We start from the raw sequence: 13526 nt of genomic DNA on the forward strand, positions 1-13526 counted from the left end.
TTGGTAGTGCTGTCACAATTGTTCACCAGTTGGGATATTCAAAGGTTTGTTCCCGCTGGGTCCCTCGTTGTCTAACCGAACATCATAAAGAGCAAAGGAGAACCATCTGTGCGGAATTGCTTGTTCGTCATGTGGCTGAGGGTGACAATTTCTTGTCAAAGATTGTTACAGGCGATGAAACATGGGTTCATCACTTCGAACCTGAAACAAAACGGCAATCAATGGAATGGCGCCACACCCACTCCCCTACCAAGAAAAAGTTTAAAGCCATACCCTCAGCCGGTAAAGTCATGGTTACAGTCTTCTGGGACGCTGAAGGGGTTATTCTGTTCGATGTCCTTCCCCATGGTCAAACGATCAACTCTGAAGTGTATTGTGCTACTCTTCAGAAATTGAAGAAACGACTTCAGCGTGTTCGTAGGCACAAAAATCAGAACGAACTTCTCCTTCTTCATGACAACGCAAGACCTCACACAAGTCGTCGCACCCGAGAGGAGCTCACAAAACTTCAGTGGACTGTTCTTCCTCATGCACCCTACAGCCCCGATCTCGCACCGTCGGATTTCCATATGTTTGGCCCAATGAAGGACGCAATCCGTGGGACGCACTACGCGGATGATGAAGAAGTTATTGATGCAGTACGACGTTGGCTCCGACATCGACCAGTGGAATGGTACCGTGCAGGCATACAGGCCCTCATTTGAAGGTGGCGTAAGGCTGTAGCATTGAATGGAGATTACGTTGAAAAATGGTGTTGTGTAGCTAAAAGATTGGGGAATAACCTGGTGTATTTCAAGGCTGAATAAAACAACCCCTGTTTCAGAAAAAAATGTGTTGCATTACTTAGTGAACTGCCCTCGTATTTATAACACTGTATTCACTTGACCAGAAGTCCGGTTCCTCCTGCCATTGAACTTCACTAATTCCCACTAATCTAACTTCAACTTATCCATTTCCCCTTTTTAAACTTTGTGACCTTCCAGCCCGATTACAGGATGTAACATTCCACGCCCCGTGTCGTAGAATGATAGTTTTGTCTCTCCTTGTGACGAGATCCTCCTGAGTAGCCCCCGCTCGGAGATCAGAATGGGGGTCTGTTTTACCTCTGGAATATATTACGCAAGTGGACCCCATCTTCATTTACTCATTCCGTAGAGCTTCATACTCTTTGAAAAAATTGCGACTGAAGTTTCCCCTTGCTTTCAGCCGTTCACAGCACCAGCACATAAAACCCGTTTTAGTTGATGTTACAAGGCCACATTAGTCAAGCACCTAGATTGTTACCCCTGCAACTACTGTATAGGCTGCTACCTCGATTCAACGACCATACGTCTGTCTAACCTCTCAACAGATACCCCTCAGTTGTGGTTGCACCTATGGTATGGCAATCTGTATTGCTGAGGTACGCAACCTACCCCACCGTCAGCAAGGCCCATTGTTCGTGGGGAGGTCGTGGGGTGGGGATGCAATGGTCCAAAAGTATCCGAACGACCTGAATTGCGTTTCGGCTGATTTGAATGCAGCTTACATAGCGCAGCTGTTTTGCAGATCATGTAACCTCTGAGAAATACAGTCGTGTGACTATACAAAATGCATACCGCAAGAGGTCACTAGAAAACATTGTTCTTTTAGGTGATCAGTCAAGATGTAACTCAACATCTCGATGTTGCAAATACTAGGAAACCCGATGTTTGAGGCTAGACAGTCCTTAATGCTTGTAAACTCATCAATACAGTAAGTGACATTTCAAAATAACTACCACAATTATTAGAATTTGAGTTAAGACATTCCAGCATTCTTCAGGCAAAATAACTATATTTATGGGTATGATATTTTGAGAAAGTATCTAGACTCCTAATGTTCACTGACAGTTCGAAGTATTTTTGCTCATTAAAAGGTTTAGCCACATCTGTGATACATCCATTCTGATGCGAGAGGTTTGTCTTAATGTGTATGTTGAACTAACGAGTTAAAAGCAATGGCCATAACAACGGCAAGCGCTCTATTGAAACCTCAACATTAACTTCATAGAACCAGTAATTTCTCTGTACTTATAATGGGACAATTGTTTGTCAACACGTGTGAACTTTAAATGACATAACGAACATTCCTTTTCTTTATCTGGATTGAAACTAAGCACATATACCCACTGTAACTAATCAAATCTTTCGTGCCTGAGCGAGACTCGATCTCACTAAAGATCGTCACTGGTGACGAGGCATAAAGAGTCATGAAATATCGAAATTTTCTTCAGAATCAGTTATCAAATTGATGTTGAAAATTTTTGTGCTCTGCCTGGAGTCCTGTTAAGACCCATCCCTATCTTCTCGTTAACTAATCACGAAAATCGTTTAATATAATTTCAAGTAATCACGTTTGCAAGTGTTGAAAGCGAAGTGTCATGATGAAAGATGGTGTCCCGAACCCAGCATGTGATCAGAGAATTAACGTAATAAAATGAGATGTTAAAAAGCGAAATTTTTCACCAGGAGCGAGATATTCGATTTGAAATGAGGATACCATTTTCTTGCCTGACCGGGAATCGTACTCGGCACCTAGCATCGTGGTTTTCTATCCTCGAATTGTTTGCTGACCAGTAGTGTGATGTGTCCATGTTTGACTAGGAATAGCGGTCCCTATCGTTATTGTTGACAACACATGAAGAGAGATTAAAAATGAAGACTATTTATCAGAAGTGTTTCGATATGCATATGCTAGAGCTTGAAACGTATCGATGATTATATTTGTGCTGGATCATGATTCGAACCCACATATGCCCCTTTCGTGGAGACCTATAGGAGACTGCTATTTCGGGGAAAAAAACGAAGTGATCGAATGGTATCGTTCCATGTGGGTCACATACCACGAAAGAGGAGATCTGAATTCGTATCCCAGCCAGCACCAAATTTTTCAATGCCTCAATTTCAGATAATGAGCCCTGTGACCTGAAGTGACAATTGGCTCATTAAATAAAATAATGTTTTTAATGTAATGAAGTTCACTGGCGATAGAATTTTTGTTGGCAGAGACTTCGGCCTCCGCCACATCAGAATCGAAAACTGCTCTGCCTCAGTTGTTATCGAAGAGATGTTGTTGTTGTTGTGGTCTTCAGTCCTGAGACTGGTTTGATGCAGCTCTCCATGCTACTCTATCCTGTGCAAGCTTCTTCATCTCCCAGTACCTAATGCAACCTACATCCTTCTGAATCTGCTTAGTGTATTGATCTCTTGGTCTCCCCCTACGATTTTTACCCTCCACGCTGCCCTCCAATGCTAAATTTGTGATCCCTTGATGCCTCAAAACATGTCCTACCAACCGATCCCTTCTTCTAGTCAAGTTGTGCCACAAACTTCTCTTCTCCCCAATCCTATTCAATACCTCCTCATTAGTTACGTGATCTACCCACCTTATCTTCAGCATTCTTCTGTAGCACCACATTTCGAAAGCTTCTATTCTCTTCTTGTCCAAACTGGTTACCGTCCATGTTTCACTTCCATACATGGCTACACTCCATACAAATACTTTCAGAAACGACTTCCTGACACTTAAATCTATACTCGATGTTAACAAATTTCTCTTCTTCAGAAACGATTTCCTTGCCATTGCCAGTCTACATTTTATATCCTCTCTACTTCGACCATCATCAGTTATTTTGCTCCCCAAATAGCAAAACTCCTTTACTACTTTAAGTGTCTCATTTCCTAATCTAATTCCCTCAGCATCACCAGACTTAATTCGACTACATTCCATTATCCTCGTTTTGCTTTTGTTGATGTTCATCTTATATCCTTCTTTCAAGACACTGTCCATTCCGTTCAACTGCTCTTCCAAGTTCTTTGCCGTCTCTGACAGAATTACAATGTCATCGGCGAACCTCAAAGTTTTTATTTCTTCTCCATGGATTTTAATACCTACTCCGAATTTTTCTTTTGTTTCCTTTACTGCTTGCTCAATATACAGATGGAATAACATCGGGGAGAGGCTACAACCCTGTCCCACTCCTTTCCCAACCACTGCTTCCCTCTCATGCCCTTCGACTCTGATAACTGCAATCTGGTTTCTGTACAAATTGTAAATAGCCTATCGCTCCTTGTATTTTACCCCTGCCACCTTCAGAATTTGAAAGAGAGTATTCCAGTTAACGTTGTCAAAAGCTTTCTCTAAGTCTACAAATGCTAGAAACGTAGGTTTGCCTTTTCTTAATCTTTCTTCTGAGATAAGTCGTAAGGTTAGTATTGCCTCACGTGTTCCAACATTTCTACGGAATCCAAACTGATCTTCCCCGAGGTCCGCTTCTACCAGTTTTTCCATTCGTCTGTAAAGAATTCGCGTTAGTATTTTGCAGCTGTGACTTATTAAACTGATAGTTCGGTAATTTTCACATCTGTCAACACCTGCTTTCTTTGGGATTGGAATTATTATATTCTTCTTGAAGTCTGTGGGTATTTCGCCTGTCTCATACATCTTGCTCACCAGATGGTAGAGTTTTGTCATGACTGGCTCTCCCAAGGCCATCAGTAGTTCTAATGGAATGTTGTCTACTCCCGGAGCCTTGTTTCGACACAGGTCTTTCAGTGCTCTGTCAAACTCTTCACGCAGTATCTTATCTCCCATTTCATCTTCATCTACATCCTCTTCCATTTCGATAATATTGTCCTCAAGTACATCGCCCTTGTATAAACCCTCTATATACTCCTTCCACCTTTCTGCCTTCCCTTCTTTGCTTAGAACTGGGTTGCCATCTGAGCTCTTGATATATTATGTTTATAATGAAGGTTCTGAACTTCGGTTCTACCTGTCGTTCTTCACTTGGCATTACTAGGCGTGAAGGAGATCAGATTGTGTGTGTTTAAAATAAATGACAGAAGATGGAATAGAGCCCGTACCTCGCAATTAAGAAACAAGGGTTACTCAACGAGATCACTGAAGCCCGCATTTGCTATATTCATGATTGCGTCTTAACGTATCGTGCACTTAGCTGACAAATTAGACATAGCGAAAAAAATCAGTTCTCTGGTTTGTTGGTTTGGAGGAGGGGACCAAACAGTGAATTCATTGGTCATATCGGATTACGGAAGGATGGGAATGAAAGTCAGCCGTGCCCTGTCAAAGGAACTACCACGGCATTTACTTGCAGCGATTTAGAGAAATTACGGAGAACCTAAAACACTTCTCTGCTAACTATCTAATTATCAGCAGGTTTCTGACCGAAATTATACTAATCTCAAGTCAGTGTGCTCTAAAGACGCTTTTAGCCACCATAGCCTTTATTCGAAGCAATTTTGGAACTATCTCTGTTTCAAGAAATAGCTTAGATCAAGAAACACCATTGCAGAGTATGAAGTTACCAAATGCTCCGTTTCATACTGCCAATATCGCTATTAAGTTCCACATTATGATGCTGCTACATGCTTGCTTGCAGTAAATATCTAATACTTCTTGGGCAACTTTAGAAGCAGTTGTCCAAAAACAGGTAAATATCTAGTCCGCAGACAATGGTTGCGGTGCTCAGTGGCAAGTGAACTGTAACAAGTAGCTATTTAGTTCCTTTCGTGTCTACGGAATGATTTTCAAGTTAATTTCGTACATATTAAATTATTCGTAGAATACATTAAAATTAAATTAACTAATGAAGACGCTACTTCATAAACAGACATAGCGTTGCACTACTTCATTTGCTTACGTTTAGCAACGACTGTTGTAAAATGCTAAAACTAACGGTAAACACCACTTTCAAAGACAGATGATGTTAATGTCATGTGTTAAATGTCACGATCATTCTCGGTAGGTAACTTTGTCGACGTAAACTATTTCAAGTAGTGCAAGGAAGAAACAATTGCAGAAGATCAACTGTTCTCGTTTCAATAAACTCATTTTACGTGAATCAGCTTCACATTTCCGAGTAATTAGTTTAACTCTGGGCCGGTCACAGCGTGCCAAGCTTAATGCGTGTAGCGGCTGCGGGCCCGGACTGCCACTCGGCTTTCCTCGGTCTCTCTTGAAAGTACATGGTACAGCGCGACATTTCATGTACTACCCCGATGTGGCGGTTTTCGATCGGCGCAACTCTCCGAGAACGGAAGAATCGTGCTGTAAGCGCTGTTGAGCGTTCGCTATTTGTTCGTGATACAAACGATTTTCACAGGTTGTTTGCACAAAAAGAGGCAGGCCCAGAGATATGTTAGCGTAAATCTTTTTATCATGAATGGGAATGACAAAAAAAAAAGAGATGAGAATTCGCAGTTCTCATAAGCGACAGGTATTGCGTATTTGCTACGAAAGGAAATTACAATACCATTTAGAAAGAATTTAAAGATTTAGTTGACAATGGAAGAGCAAAAAATTACAACGAACAACTGACGGGATTCATTGTTCTGTACATCAAAAAGCACCTTTTCCTTAATTTGCATACTTGGAGCACAAGAAGAAATTGTAGCTACGAAGAGTAAAATTTCTGAAGTAACACGCATTATATCATTGTCGGTTGCAACAGTTTTCAAAGGAACTCAAGGGAAAGAGGAGAGTAGGAATGAAACTATAACATTCGGATTGGAGTGCAGAATTTCAATTTTAGGTGAGTGCACACTGTCTACAGGGCAAGCTAACTTCTTTGTGATCTGATGGGGATGCAAGTAAAAAGAATATCACGTTGTAAAAGGTACACATTCTGACAAAGACAGCCCCTAAGCTAACTGCTGCTAAAGAAAATGTGAGGTTTGAAGAATTCATTGTGATCTTGAAAGAATTACAACGACTGTTTTACAAATATTTTAAGAACCCTGTCAGTCTTCACAAAACGCTATTTAATGCTGTTAACAAGATTTGTATTAATGTAGTCGTAGGTGAAAAAATTTGGTTTAGTCTCAAAACAAATTAATCTGCAACATTCACAGATTTAACGTATAAGAAAAGCTTATCATCCAGGTATTGAGAGATTTTAAAACGAAGCGTGCACGGTCAGGGCAAGGCTGATCTTTTCGTCTGACAGCATTGCATTATAGACTGAAGTACCAAAGAAACTGGAATTGGAATGCGTGTTCAAATACAGAGATATGTAAACAGGAAGAATACGGTGCTTCTGTCGACAGCGCATATATTAGACAGCAAGAGTATCGCACAGTTATTAGATCGGTTACTGCTGCTGCAATGGCAGGTTATCAAGATTTAAGTGAGTTTGAACGTGGTGTTATAGTCGGTGAACAAGCTGTGGAACATGGTATCTCCGAGGTAACGAAACTGGTGATCTTCCCGCACGACAGTTTCATGAGTGTACCGTGCGTATCAGGAATCCGGTAAAACATCAAATCTCCGACATCGGTACGGCCAGAAAAGGGTCCCGCAAGAACGGGACCACCGACGGATGAAGAGGATCGCTCATCGTGACAGAAGTGTAACCATTCAGCAAATTTCTGCAGATTGATATGCTGGGCCATCAACAAGTGTCAGTGTGCGAACGATGCAGTGACACATCATGGATATGGGCTTTCAGAGCCGAATGCCCACTCATGTATCCTTGATGTCTGCACGGTGCAAAACTTTACGCCTCGCCTGGGCCCGTCAACATCGACGTTGCACTTTTGATTACTGGAAACATGTAACCTATTCGGACGAGTCTCGTTTCAAATTGTGTTGAGTGGATGGACGTGTATGGGTATGGAGATACCCTCATGAATCCACCGACTCTGCGTCAAGCTGGTGGAGGCTCTGTAACGGTCAGGGGCGGGTGCAGTTGGAGTGATATACTTCTAGATACGATTCTGTCAGGTGACACTTACGAAAGCATCCTGTCTAATCACCGGCATCCATTCATGTCCATTGTGCATTCCGACGGACTAGGGCAGTTCAAGCGGACAATTCGACACCCCACACTTCAGGAGTTGCAACAGAGTGGCTGCAGGAACGCTCTTCTCACTTTGAACACTTCCAATGTTCACCAAACTCCCCAGCCATGAACATTATTGAGCATATCAGTGATACACTGTAGCGTGCTGTTCAAAAGATTTCTTCACCCTCTCGTACTCTTACTGATTTATGGACAGCGCTATACGATTCATGGTTTCAGCTCCTTCCTGCTCTACTTCAGACATTAGTCGAGTCCATGCCAGTCGTGTTGCGGCACTTCTGCAAGCTCGAGGGGGCCTTACACGATATTAGGCAGATGTATCAGTTTCTTTGTCGTTTGATTGTAGTTGCTTGAAAGGTATTACACATTGTGTTCCTGTGGATGTGGAAATCATTAAATGAAACCTAGTTTAACACCTAAGGAAATAGTACTGCTAAAAATACATAACTATTAACAAACGGAGGCTGCGATCATCCTCAATCTGAGGTGTATTTATAATGAGAAAACCAGGGAAGACGGTCCGTTCTCGCCTTCCTACAATGTCCATTGAAAGCCATATACAGTAATGCTTACAATACGACCAATACTCTAAACGTTAAAAATGACGTTGTGCTCCTAAACTAACAATTCTTTCCCCACAACTAATTTGAAATTGTAGAACAGGCAGAACTCATAACCGATAACGAGAGATTACAAACTCACTTCTTGACAAGCTATTCCACTATCATTCCACGTACATGACTGTTACAGACTTCTGTGGTTGATGTCAGGTACCACAGCTGACACAAACAAGATAGCCGGAGCAACATGAGACAACATGCATCACAACGTGAATCTAAATTTTACCTTTATTCTCTGAAAACTATGTTGTTATTGTTATTCCTTTTATGTTTGGAGACAAAACACACACATCAAAAAATGTTTTGCATCTCCTCGGCTCCTAGTGTTCCGGAACCTGTAAATAAAATTGTAATAGGGAACAACATAAACATCATTTCCGCACTTTTTATTGCTCATTAAAACCACACATTCCATGTTGTACCACCATACAAGGAGACCTTCAGAAGTGTTGGTCCAGATTGCTGTACACACCGGTACCTCTAATACCCAGCAGCACTTCCTCTTGCATTGAGCATGCCTGTATTCGTCATGGCATACTATCCACAAGTTTTTCAAGGCGCAGTTGGTCCTGATTGTCCCACTCCTCAACGGTGATTCGGCGCAGATCCCTCAGTGTGACTGGTGCGTCGCATCGTCCATATGGTCTAAGGCGCTGCAGTCATGGACTGTGGGGCTGGTCCCGGCGGAGGTTCGAGTCCTCCCTCGAAGATGGGTGTGTGTGTTTGTCCTTAGGATGGTCTAGGTTAAGCAGTGTGTAAGCTTAGGGACTGATGACCTTAGCAGTTAAGTCCATAAGATTTCACACACACACATATCGTCCATAAACAGCCATTTTCAATCTATTTCACGCATGTTCGATAGGTTTAATATCTGGAGAACATGATGGCCACTCTAGTCGTGCGATGTCGTTATCCTGAAGGATGTCATTCAAAAGATGTGCGCGATGGGGGCACGAATTGTCGTCCATGAAGACGAATGCTGCCAATATGATTGCACTATCAGTCGGAGGATGGCATTCACGTATCGTACAGCCGTTACAGTGCCTTCCATGACCACCAGTGGCGTACGTCAGCCCCACATAACGCCACCCCAAAGCAGCAGGAACTTCCACCACGCTGCACTCGCTGGACAGTGTGTCTAAGGCGTTCAGCCTGACCCGGTTGTCTCTAAACAAGTATCCGACGATTGTCTGGTAGAAGGCATATGCGACAATCATCGCTGAAGTGAATGTGATGCCTAACGTGTGCGGTTCATTTGGCATGTTGTTGGGCCCATCTATACCGAGCTGCATGGAGTCGCCGGCCTAAGTGGCCGAGCGGTTCCAGGCGCTTCAGTCTGGAACCGTGCGACCGTTACGGTCGCAGGCTCGAATCCTGCCTCGGGCATGGATGGGTGTGATGTCCTTAGGTTAGTTAGGTTTAAGTAGCTCTAAGTTCTAGAGGACTTTTTTTTGCTTGGGGTCGTGGTTACAAAGATGGTCCTCTCCATGGACGTCGAGAGTGAAGTTGCGTATCATGCAGCCTATTGCGCACAGTTTGAGTCGTAACACGACGTCCTGTGACTGCACGAAAAGCATTATTCAACATGGTGGCGTTGCTATCGGGGTTCCTCCGAGCCCCGCGGGACTGCTACGGTCGCAGGTTCGACTCCTGCCTCGGGCATGGGTGTGTGTGATGTCCTTAGGTTAGTTAGGTTTAAGTAGTTCTAAGTTCTAGGGGACTTATGACCTAAGATGTTGAGTCCCATAGTGCTCAGAGCCATTTGAACCATTTGAATCCTCCGAGCCATAATCAGTAGCTAGCGCTCATCCACTGCAGTACTAGCCCTTGGGCGGCCTGATCGAGGCATGTCATCGACAGTTCCCGTCTCTCTGTATCTTCTCCATGGCCGAACAACATCGTTTTGGTTCATTCCGAGACGCCTGGACTTCCTTTGTTAATATCCCTCCCAGTCACAAAGTAACAATGTGGACGCTATCGAACCGCGGTACTGACCGTCTAGGCATAGTTGACCTACAGACAACACGAGCCGTGTACGTCTTTGCTGGTGGAATGACTAGAATTGATCGACTGTCGGACCCCCTCCGTCTAATTGGGACTGATCGTGCATGGTTGTTTACATCTTTGGGCGGGTATTGTGACATCTCTGAACAGTCAAAGGGACTGTTTCTGTGATAGAATATCCACAGTCGACGTCTATCTTCAGGAGGTCTGGGAACCGCGGTGATGCTAAAATTTTTTGACTTGTGTACATTTACATGACACCCTAAGCAATACACACAAGGAATTAATTTAATAAATCTTTTTTCTAAGCAAGTAATCGGCAGCAAATTTGACTTTTGTGGCGATGGAAGCGCTCTTCACCTTGTATCGCCCTTTGTTTCCTCTCGCCCTTCCAGTAGGTCCTTATCTGAGAAATATCACAGCTCAAAGAATTTGATAGAGGTTCCATTTATGCGCTTTACGAAGACACTGTCCAAACAAGTTCATTGTGCAGGGGAATAGTTGTCAGAGAATAACAGATTCAACCGGAAACTTTTTGCCTTCATTCCCATGAAGCGACATGCAGTTGTAGAGGAAGACGCAAACTTAACTGGTTACGTACTCATGAATTCTTTAAAATTATGAATGCTGAACAGTTCTCGCACTCCTTCTATACTACTATCTCTTACCACGAATATTCGTGGAAGTGACAGGACATTTGTGTGTGTGTGTGTGTGTGTGTGTGTGTGTGTGTGTGTGTGAGTGTGTGTGGAGCAGGAAGGCTGGTTGTACAAAACATCTTTAGTCTTATTGTGGTGCCTTTCTTGAGTAAAGAAAGTAACGAAACAAAAAATTTAACCACAAATAGAAAGTAAGGGAGCCAACATTCGACACTACATCCGCTGCTACCGTCGATCAACGTGCTCATGTTTATTTCTAACAAGCCGTTAGGGCGAGGCACATTTTCACGAGGAAAGGGTTCATAAGGTTCTGTTTCCAGTTCACGTCCGCTTCGTAAAATTAACATGCACACAAGGTTAATTTTTCATACCTGCGCCGGCCGGAGTGGCCGAGCGGTTCTAGGCGCTACAGTCAGGAACAGCACGACCGCTACGGTAGCAGATTCGAATCCTGCCTCGGGCATGGATGTGTGTGATGTCCTTAGGTTAGTTAGGTATATGTAGTTCTAAGATCTATGGGACTGATGACTTGAGAAGTTAAGTCCCATAGTGCTCAGAGCCATTTGAACCATTTTTCATACCTGCCACACCCCAACTGTGGGGAGGCTCCAAGACCACATTACACAGATAATTAGCAAAGTATTGAAGACAGCGTGGGTGGCGTCGTAGACGAATGAATAGTTCCAATAGGAAGGTCCAGAAACCGAGGAAGTGCTAGTCATCGTCACGGTAAAGATGCAATATGGTTAACCCCTTGATCCATACAGATCACGACATTCGTCCTAGTTCGTGGATAAAAACGTCATATCTGGGATAAGAAGGGATGTCGGAGTAACTGTTGTAGGTGTTGATCGCTGAATGAGGCCCTGCATCGGTCTCGTCAACCGCCATGGAAGATCCACATTCCAGTCGGTGTTCAGCTGTATCGGGTAGATGACACTGGGGACATAACGGAGAAACGGCCATACGTATGGAATGGAATCTATGGTGATTCATATATTTGTGGTTGACCATCAAATAAAAGGCCGCTCTTGCGTCGGAATCGAGGAGAGCGCCGTGTACTGCGTGCCAGAACACCTGGCAAGTAATCAAGGGTGGACGGCTTTCAGTCGGATGTCGGGGATGGCATCGCATCATATAGCAATAAACATTACGGACCCTCTGCGGCCGCTCATTGACCAGATAAGTTTAGACATAACTGAAGTCCTCAAAACACTACTTTGAGTGAGATAATATCAGAGACATGCTCCACAGCAATGGGTGACAGGTGAAAGGAGGAGGTCAATTCTTCAATCAGAGTTCCCGTGAATCTGCGCTGGAGGTGGTTCCACATCTTCAACCTCGTAGCGACATGTAAAGCAGCTACTCTAACCAACACATTGACCATTACGAGACCATCCTCTGTGGTAGGGAGGGTGAGGGTGTTGCATCATTCTTTGATGATCATTCTAAAGACGGTAATATGCGTGCTATCGTCTTCTGCAACTGGAGGAACGTGGCCAGATGTGGTATCCTGGATATCCGATAGATGTTCCAGTCCAGTGAGTGATTCTTGAACTCCACCTGGCATATGCACTAAAAAGACCAGATCGTCTGCATATGCACGGCAGACAAAGGTATGGTCTCTCAACGTAAGTACTTGTAACCATAATCATAGTCCACGTAACAGTGGCTCCATAACAATGGCATACATAACAACCGACAGGGGGCAACCTTGCCGCACATAGTGGGCGCAACTGATCTTGCCCACTGTACGTCTATAGATTGTAGCCACTGATGTCACGCTATGCAAAAGGCTAATGATGGTTTGTATGAACAACTGAGGGAAGGCCAGCTGCCGCAGCACCTTATCAAGATTATTCTGGCACACCCTATCGAAAGCGTGGTCAAAGACCACTGACACTAAGGCTCCACACACGCGAGACGCCTCCACCAGTGCGATTGCGCCGCGACAATCACTAAGCGCCGTCTGTATATTGCTGTTATGCCGAGACACGTCTGATCTGTTGAAACGACTTGGTGCAGGCCACTCCGAAAAAGGGCAGCCATAATTTTCGTAAATATCTCAGAATCGCCGTTGAGCACCTGAAGAGGACGCTAGTGGTCAACACCCCTTCTGGAAGACGGATTGGAGACCGAATAAGGATGCCGTCGATAAAGGCTGGTCTCATCTGAAACATAGGGTTCAGCACTTCTTGGTACATTGTAACCTATCAGGACTTCAAACATCATAGAACGTACTTTAAAACTCTGGTGGGAAACTATCTGGGCACAACGATTTGTTGATCACCCCTTTGCTGAGGACGTCAGAGATATTCTCTGCCGTTATGGGATCCGTGAGGGTAGCCACCACGTTTCCATCGAGGGTACGAGGCATAAGTGGAGGACGTCGTCCGTCGG

This window comes from Schistocerca nitens, chromosome 3 (assembly GCF_023898315.1).
Source record: "Schistocerca nitens isolate TAMUIC-IGC-003100 chromosome 3, iqSchNite1.1, whole genome shotgun sequence".
Classification (NCBI taxonomy): Eukaryota; Metazoa; Arthropoda; class Insecta; order Orthoptera; family Acrididae; genus Schistocerca; species Schistocerca nitens.